The sequence below is a fragment of the Tamandua tetradactyla genome, chromosome 5, assembly GCF_023851605.1.
Source record: "Tamandua tetradactyla isolate mTamTet1 chromosome 5, mTamTet1.pri, whole genome shotgun sequence".
Lineage (NCBI taxonomy): Eukaryota > Metazoa > Chordata > Mammalia > Pilosa > Myrmecophagidae > Tamandua > Tamandua tetradactyla.
Genome location: NC_135331.1, coordinates 84,344,017 through 84,352,012, shown reverse-complemented (window position 1 = coordinate 84,352,012; position 7,996 = coordinate 84,344,017). Strand labels below are relative to the sequence as shown.

The following is a 7,996-nucleotide window of genomic DNA, read 5'->3' as shown; positions in this document are numbered from 1 at the left end:
TGTTGTCTATCTGTTCTTTACATTCAGTTCAGCTTATTCTGGTCTTCTAGGTTAGGTTTTGTTTAACAGATCAGAATTTTCAATTCCTGCTTTCTTGTTTCTTGTCCTACCTGTATGGTGCTTTTTTACCTCCCCTTAGGAGGGTCTACTTAGGTATTATAGACCCCAGCCAGATTTTTCCAGACCAAACTCGCCTGCTTTTAGAAGGCAATGGTCACCTGCATCAATTTTCCCTGAGGGCAAGTCCCAGCTGATTGAAAGCCTTTCCTATGAAGTCTCTATGGCCTCCATTTTTCCTATCCTGCCCAGTATGTGGTGCTTGTCTGCCTGAAGGTCCCCCCAGTATAAGGTGCTGTGGTACCTTTAACTTTAGCCAACTCTCCCCGCTGGGGGCATGGTTCAGACAGAGGAGAGGTTGTAGACTGGCTCTTATCATTTCACTTTTCCAGACCTTGGGGTCTGAATTCCTTGAGGGAGGGAGTCCATCTTAGCTGGGCCCTACCCCTCTCCTGGAGAAGGTACAGGCTCCAGACAAACACTCAAACAAGCTTAATTCTGCCTATGCCTGGGGCAATGGAGCTGTAGAAGCTTTGCAGCTATATTGAAAGAGCAGCTAAGCCATAGTAATGCAGCCACCAAAATGAAAGAGAAAAATCCTTTTCAGAGCAGGACCCCCATTCCTCAGGTTTCCCAATCAAGAGTTTAAGTTGGTACGTTGCTCTGTGTACCTCCAGGTCACAAGTGCCCTCTGCTCTCCTTCAGGGCCCAGAGCTTTTCAAAACAAACAAACAAAAAAACCCTCTTTTTTTTTCTTTTTCTGTCATCTCTGCCCCCTCTGTGCCAGGGCAAAAATGAGCGACCTTCATTTTTACTCAAGGTTCAGATGAGCTGGGGGCCTATTTTTAGTAGTCAAATAATTTGTTAATTAATTTCACAATTGGAGTTTGGTTGAGCTCAGCCCCTGCTGCTGGTAAACTATCTTTCCTTTCCCCTCTGGGAAGCAGCCTGTGGGGGAGGTGTGCTGGCCACCATGGCTTGGGGAACTCATGGTTCTGGGTGGGCTTGCAGCCAGTCCAGTTGGTCCAGACTGGTGTACACTGTGTGTCCAATCACTGATGTGGCCCCAGCAGCTGCTCTGTACTGTTCCTGGCTATTTATTAGCTGCTCTGGAGGATGAACTAAGTTCTGCACCTCACTAAGCTGCCATCTTGGCCCTAATCCTTCTTGTCTCTCCTGATGACATTTTAAAACCATGCTTTCCAGAATATGGAACCAGTGACCAAGAAGAAAATGGATTTAATTTTGACACCAACAAATGAATGGAGCCATTTTACAGCATAAATGCTTCAAGAGATAGAGATGAGAAAAATCTAGGGGGCCCATTAGGGCTTCTATTTTGAAAAATTGAAAACCCCTTTAAAAAGAATATTCCAAGAAGTTTAGGATGGGGTAGTAATTCTACCAGTCTAGTAAGAGGATCCAGGTATTCAGTATGTAAGATCATACAGGTCATATTTTCCTTTTCTTGCACTGCCCAATTCTCAAGAGAAAGGGAATGAAGAACACCATCATATATTCTCTAAGATCACAGAATCAGGGAGAATCCTGGAGCAAAGTGAGAAACATGAACACTGTGATGTGACAGTCAAGGTATATGCTTATGCTTATGTGTGAAAATTTAGAAAGTGATATTCAACGGTAAGTCAACTTATCTGCAGTAAATAAAGTGAGAGTAGAGCACACATAGTCTGACTCTCAATCCATGGATCTTTTAGCTATATCAATTTACTGTATATCATAGCCATTCTTCCAGGCCACTCTAGGTCTGCAATGCACCAGGCATTATAGAGCAACCCTAGCAATCATTTTCTGGGTGACCCTGCTATAATGAAGGGCCCCAACTGAGGGAGGACTCCTAAGAGCACAGTGGAGGACCACTAAGTGCAAAGTGTCTTTACATCAGTAATGGCCTAAGACTAAGGGTTAGAGTCATAAATCAAGGGTAGGAAAATGAAAATTTCCTGAGTAGGGCTAGACTAGTGTTTGGAAAGAGAAGAAAGATATGGATTGTCTGAGTAGAGAGCTAGCTGATCAAAGATTGGTTTTGCTTTTTTCCTTCCTTATTGTTTGAAACCCAACTCAACATAAACTCAACTCAACCCAAACCCAACTGAGAGAATTGTTTTCTGAGAACATGCAGAATAAGGGGCATAGCAATGACACCTAAGTACAGACAAGAAGCCTAGGCAGGGTCTTTTCAATTCCACTATCACATAAAAGCAGGACAAGAGGTCCCTTTTCCTCCACTATCCTGTTAATAGTCCAGTGCTCCCAAACTTGATCACTACTAGAAAGCCTTAAAAAGTCATTCAATTTGAATTATTAATGACTAAATGTGTTGCCTTGTTCAAGTAAATGTGCCATTTAAATGGCCCATAGTTAACATAGAGGAGTGATTCTCTAGTGAAAAAAGATCAAATAAGGGACAGTTCAATGGTGGCTCAGTGGCAGAATTCTCACCTATCATGCTGGACACCCAGGTTCGATTCCTGGAGCCTGCCCATGCCAAAAACAAAAAGCAAACAAGCAACAACAAACACAAAGTAAAAAAGATCAAATAGGGGCTATTCTGAAATGGGAAGATATTTTTGAACAGGACAAGAAGGAGGGTCTCCCTGTCTCTCAAACAGCAACAGAGAAGTGAACTTTTTCATCTTTCATTGAGTGAGTGACATCTTGATCTAATTAATGGAAAAGATCATATCCTAAACTAAATAGATATAAAAATATAAAAAACACAAATGAATAAATGGCATTGAATCCTGTGTCACTATAACACAGACTTTATGATGATATAAAGTAATGAGATGACCTGTTTTAAAGGAGCTCTGGAGAATGTGGAACAGCTCAGGTACCTAATAAGGTTGCCATGTTTTAGATACCCAATTTGGGGGTTATTTTAGAGTTTGAGTTACATTTTTGAGACCTTTAGGTTGGATTTAATTTTTGAAATTTGAAACATTTTATCTGGCTGGGAATAAGATAGATAAATTGGGAAATAATTTCTTGACATCCTGCTATACAGAAGGGTTTGTTACCAGTCAAAGGAGGTGAGTTCTCTGCTTGATGCACTCAGTGACCAAAAATTCCTGAGACATAGGGGTTTCAAAATGAGAGTTCATTGCTAGGTGGGAAGCAGGAGATTAGATTGCCTATTGGCCCAAAAAATCTGTCTCCCTATATTGCAATAATTATGATACTTTTGCCTTATCAAAGATGGGCAGGTTTTAGGATAATGAGTGCAATGGTACCAGATGATGTAATTAGACATGATCTAATTATTGAGCATGCACAGATTGATTACATGCATAGTCACAGAATGCATGTAAGAAAATTGTGGCCTTAATATGATGATGGGTGTGATTTTTAGTATTTAATGTGGTATAGGTGACTTATAGGTTAAAGTCTAAACTACTGCATGTCAGGTGGGTCTATTTTGGTTAGATCCATCTTTGGATATCAAGAAACTTTGGTGTTGAGGTAGGTTAGTTCTGGGCTGACCCAAGGCCCTTTCTTAAACATTAGGGGTTGAATTTAATGATCCTAAGTGTCTAAAGTAAAAAAAAACTGGATAAATGGGTACAAGTAAAGGTTATTCACAAAGTTTTTACAATCCCTTAAATCCTAATTTCTCAATTACATTTCCTCCCTCTCATTTGATAATTCTCTCAAGCTTGAGAGATATCTGGGCAATGAGTCTTCTAACTACATGCTGAACAAGGGGTGCTGACATTATGAGGCGGAGGTATGAAACTGGTTGTTGGTCTTGGAGAGACTGGTACTTCTGGTTTTCAAAACTAATCTGGCATTGAAACAATCTAGAGGCTTTAGGTCTGAAAGACAAACTTAATAAGTAAAACTTTTATAAAGCCCAGGGTATCCTTTAGGGTTTCCATGAAGACTATTGTTTGGAGCTTGCCATACTGTGGTGGTTTGCAATACCTGGCTGAAATTTGAATAAGAATAACCTCTAGAATGATCTTTCAACTTGATTTGAAATCTCCTAGCCATTGAAACTCTATTTCTTTCCCCCTTCTTGGTCAACCAATCCTATGATGCCAGGACCAGGTTTATCCTTGGGAGTCATGTTCCACATTGTCTGGACCAGGTTTATCTCTGTAGAGTCAAGTCCCATGTTTTCAGGGAGACTCAATCTTTGGAAATCATGTCCCCCATATGGGAGTAGGTCAGAGTTTGTCTTAGAGAGAGAGACCACATCTGAGCAACAAGAGGTTCTCTGGGGATGACTCTTAGGCATTAATTATAAGTAGGCTCAGCTTTAGCATTACCAAAATAAGTTTCATAAGGACAAGCCTCAAGATCAGGGGCTGGGCTTATTAAATTGGGAGATCTTATCATTTAAGAGAATATTAGGAACTTACCAGGTGGTGAAGTTTAATAGTTCTACTGCTTCTTCAGTCTTTCAAGGGACTTTGCAAATACTTTTTCATTTTTTACTCCAAAATACTTTGAAATGCTTTAGGGTCTTGTACAGAATATCAAGATTTTATTCCTTATTCTAGGTTCCATGTCGAATAAATCTGAATTAGGTTGTTTAAACAAAGTGATCCTAGAGGCTAAATTAGAAAGTGTGGTATAGAAAATTTAAGTTTTGGACAAAATAAACATTTCTTTTTTTTAATCTCGCACAGAATTCAAAGTCTTAAAATACAGACAATGTAATCTTTTGCCATGTATCCTGATTTACCTTAGTCTTAGCTTTGTTCACACTTTAATTAAAGTCTGATTTCTTTTTTTCAGCTTTTTAACAGCTGCTGTATGGAGTAAGACTGACTTACAGAGCTGGAGAACTTGTAACTCTGTGTGTGTTAGTTTGCAAGCTTCCAGAATGTGATATACCAGAATTGGAATGGCTTTTTACAAGGGGAATTTAATAAGTTACAAATTCACAGTTCTGAGCCTATAACAATGTCCAAACTAAGGTATCCAGGGAAAGATGCTGTAACTCAAGGAAGGTCGATGGGGCAAGAATACCTCTGTCAACTGGGTAGTCATGTGGCTGGCATCTGTTGGTCCCTTGGTCCTGGGCTCCATTGCTTTCAGCCTCTGTCCCTGTGGGGGTACCTCATTTTGCTTCACCAGGGTTGGATTTCATCTCTTGGCTTCTCTTGGCTTTCTCCAGGTTCTGGCTTGCTTGACATCTCATGGCAATGTCTGCTGGGATCCAAGCATCTCTGTCAGCTCTCTCTCTGTTGGCTTTGTTATTTCTGAAGGTTCTGCTCTGAAGTTACTGTTGGCTCTGTTATTCCATCACTTTTGGCTACCTCCAAAATGTTTCCTTTTTTAAAGGATTCCAGTAAACTAGTCAAGACCACCTAGAATGAATGGAGTCACATCTCCATCTAAACAAAGGTCACACCCATAATTGGGTGTGTCATATTTCCATTAAGATAAACTAATTGAAAGTTTCCATTTACAATGTTGGATTAGGTTGAAAAGAAATGGCTGCCTACAAAAGATTGAATCAGGCTTAAAACATGGCTTTTCTGGGGTGCATAATTCAAACCAGTACACTGTGTCTCAGGTTCAGATAGATACCTAAAGTGCTAGGAAACTACCAGGTTATACAAAGAGCAAAGCAACTCAGACTTTAGAAACAAGCCCAAAGTAAGTGTGATTTCTGTAAGAGCTTATAATTTAAACTCAATTTTTCTTATAGGCATTTTTAACTGAGGCTACTTTCAGAGATAAAAACAATTGACAGCTGTTTTCTACTGGGGTCATCCTCAAACCATAGCTGTTTGTCCAGGTTTGCTTTTACACATTTACCAAAGTTATGTCAATTAACAGGTAAAACATGATTTATGTATTTGTCCTGCTTCTTTAAAGATTCTCCTTTTGCATATGAAGCTCTGACTTATAGCTGACCACATATACTTTTAGACAAGCATAAGAGCAAAGCAGTGCAACTGGCAAGTAAATCTGGCCGTTTCCATGATCTGTAGCCTTTTTCTAGGAATTAATAGAAACATAACTAACAACAACATACTGTTGTCTAGCAGACCAGTATCAGGATATAACAAGAACAGTGAGAATATTGTCAAACTTTTAGGAATTCTATTCAGTCTCTAAATAAATGAATACATTTCACCCTTACAAATTTAGCTAACTAACTGATAGAAAATCCATTTTAATCACTGTAAAACTTCCCAAACACCTCCTAAGTAATATGTTAAACTACTTTTTTGTAAAATTTCAAAATTTTTAGTTTCAGTGATTCAGTGAGAATGAAGCATTTCTTCTCCAAAGACTCAAGCACAGTTTACTTTAAAACTAGAGTGAAACTGGGACTCACTGAACAAAAGAAACTTTTCCAAGAGATAGTTTTTCACCAGGATCCATGTTATTGATTATACCAGTCATACCAGTTGCCTTCATAATATTCACAAAGGATGTAAAAATGTACCGTTTGAATGAAAAGTCAAGCTTGACATTAACAATATTTCCACTTTTTGTTCTTTGGAATAGCTCTCAAAACATACTTATTATATGTCCATACTTTTTAACTAAATTTTTTTCTAAATGTAACTTAGAGGAAAATAATCTTTGTTTATGTTATACATATTCAAAAACAGAACTCATCCATTTCCTACCACTTTTCAAGGAGGGAAAAACTGGTCCAACCAGATATGGAAAATGGTATGTTTCCTATTTTATAATGACCAGAGAAAATCCATTGTTGTTTTCATCTTACTTTCAACATAATAGTATCAATATCCTTTTATTCCTCTGAATCTTGATCTGGTATCCAACATTGACCTTTTACATTAAAAAATGAGTTTTTCAAAGCTTTGCAGTTTCCTTCCTTCAAACATTGCTGAGAGTTTTTTCCTCCCTGGAGCATACAGTCTAAGTGCAGCACACAGGCACACAGGCCCTCCTTCATGGCCACACACACACTGCCCTCCGGCTTGTCCTCATAATACCGGGGCATCGTCAGCACCTCTGACCACTCTGGTCTCAAACCACTGGGGACTGCAGCTCTATGTTAAACTATTTTAACACCTCACTTTTACAAGGTGAAAGAACAAATCCTTTGTAACAGTTTTCCTTTAAAAGAAGATGTCTCTTGAAATATTGGATGATAAGGTTAACTTAAACATCAATAAGGATAGTATTCTGATATAAAATCTTTGTCTTCCAGACAGAGTACTCAAATGGCTAAGAAAAACTTTTTGTAACTTTTCATTAAGAGCAGAATAACAATTCACATTATTTTAGCAGAGAGCAAACCAAACTTTAGTTTTGTATAAATACACAGTTTGACACAAAACTCTTTTAAAAAAATATAAACAGTCTTATCATTTTTGGTCAGCATTGACTATGACAGACAGAATTTACTTTTATAAACCTTCTACAGTGTTCCATATTCATGTAGGTCTTATAGTCAGCAATGACTACAACAAACAAAATTCACTTTCCAAACCTTCTATAACTTTCCATATCCATTCAGGGCTTGTAGTTAGATGCAAATAATATTCATTTTAATCAGAAAATGTGATCATCTTAGTATGTAAATTAATAAAAATACTATCTATTCAACTTATAATTTTATATTTATCTGAACTGCATACAATCAGAAATGAATTTGATAACAAATGTACAAAACTCTTTGAACATGCATGCATCCTTCCAGTAATAGTATTCATGGAAGAAGAGAAGAGATAGATATACTACAAAATAATGGAAGCAGGAAGAAATTTATGCTTGGATTTGGTGCATAGTCAAGCATCTATCTACATTATACTCACAACACACAAATAATTACTTAATGATATGCCTAAAATTTCTCAGTCTAATCCAGCACAGCTTTCAAAGGCCAGAAGAGCTCAATGGCTGAGAGATTTCAAACAGAACTGAGAGGTTATCTTGGAGGTTATTCTTATGTATTATATAGATAGCCCCTTTTTAGTTC

General features: G+C 38.0%; 1 pseudogene; it reads right to left on the bottom strand.

Moving 5' to 3' along the window:
* Nucleotides 1-6,791: 6,791 nt before the first annotated feature.
* On the bottom strand, nucleotides 6,792-7,015 carry LOC143682577 (cytochrome c oxidase assembly factor 5 pseudogene; annotated as a pseudogene).
* Nucleotides 7,016-7,996: the final 981 nt, after the last annotated feature.